Source organism: Budorcas taxicolor, chromosome 1 (assembly GCF_023091745.1).
Source record: "Budorcas taxicolor isolate Tak-1 chromosome 1, Takin1.1, whole genome shotgun sequence".
In the NCBI taxonomy this organism is placed as follows: domain Eukaryota; kingdom Metazoa; phylum Chordata; class Mammalia; order Artiodactyla; family Bovidae; genus Budorcas; species Budorcas taxicolor.
The window spans coordinates 113329637-113330619 of NC_068910.1; the positions used below are offsets into that span (position 1 = coordinate 113329637).

Here is a 983-nt window from a genome sequence, read left to right on the forward strand (position 1 = left end):
AGCTCTTAAAAATTTTTTTTCAACATTCTAAGTAGTTTCTTTTGTAAGATTTTGTGTATGCACTTTATCAAATACAACTTCACATTCCTTGAATAGGACAATTTTTGTGGTGTATTATTCATTTTATTTATTGATGGATTTAATTTACTAATGTTTCATTCCCTTTTGCATCTATGTACATACTAGTAAAATGCTTACATTTTTTTCCCAATGTTTCCCTCCAATTGCAATAGTGGAAAAGACTGTTAAGAAGCCCTTGGACTTCAAGGAGATCAAGCCAGTCAATTCTAAAGGAAGTCAACCCTGAATGTTCATTGGAAAGAATTTAGAACATTGTCCCCTTTTGTTCATATTCTCTGGAAAACTTTGCCATAGGATGCAAATTATTTCTTCTGTTTGGCAGCATCCCTCAGCCTTAGCCTGAATTCATCACTAGGGGTAAGTTTTGCAGTGCAGATTCTATCTCTTTAACATATAATATGGCTAGTTAGAATATCTCTTTATCTATGTGTCATTATTAGTAAACTATATTTTAATTCTCATAGGAATCTTTTCCCATTTAATTTTATTTATTTTTTTCCCATGGGTGTTTTCTGGTGAGGATCATAAAACACGCTACACAAATTCTAAAAGAGCTGTAACGCTTTCTGTTTAACTTTAAAACAGTTATTGGCATTAGTTGTTCACAATGCTCTTCAATTTCTTAAAATAGTGGAGTGTTTGTATCAGTCACTCTCATGACTGACTCTGCAATCCCATGGACCATAGCCTGCCAGGCTCCTATGCCAATGGAATTCTCCAGGCAAGAATACTGGAGTGGATTGCAACTCCCTTCTCCAGGGGATCTTCTCAACTCAGGGACTAAACCTAGGTGGTCTTCTGCATTGCAGGCAGACTCCTTACTCCTGACTCCTTACTCATTCCCTGGAGTATCTGTGGTGGTTTAATAACTGTCTGACTCTGTGTAACCCCATGGACTATAT

General features: G+C 36.2%; 1 non-coding gene across 1 annotated transcript; it reads right to left on the reverse strand.

Annotated features, from left to right (window-relative positions):
* Positions 1–584: 584 nt before the first annotated feature.
* On the reverse strand, positions 585–646 carry LOC128058308 (U7 small nuclear RNA). Its single transcript, XR_008200438.1, has one exon. It is a non-coding gene; the product is annotated as a U7 small nuclear RNA (small nuclear RNA).
* Between the last annotated feature and the right edge of the window lie 337 nt (positions 647–983).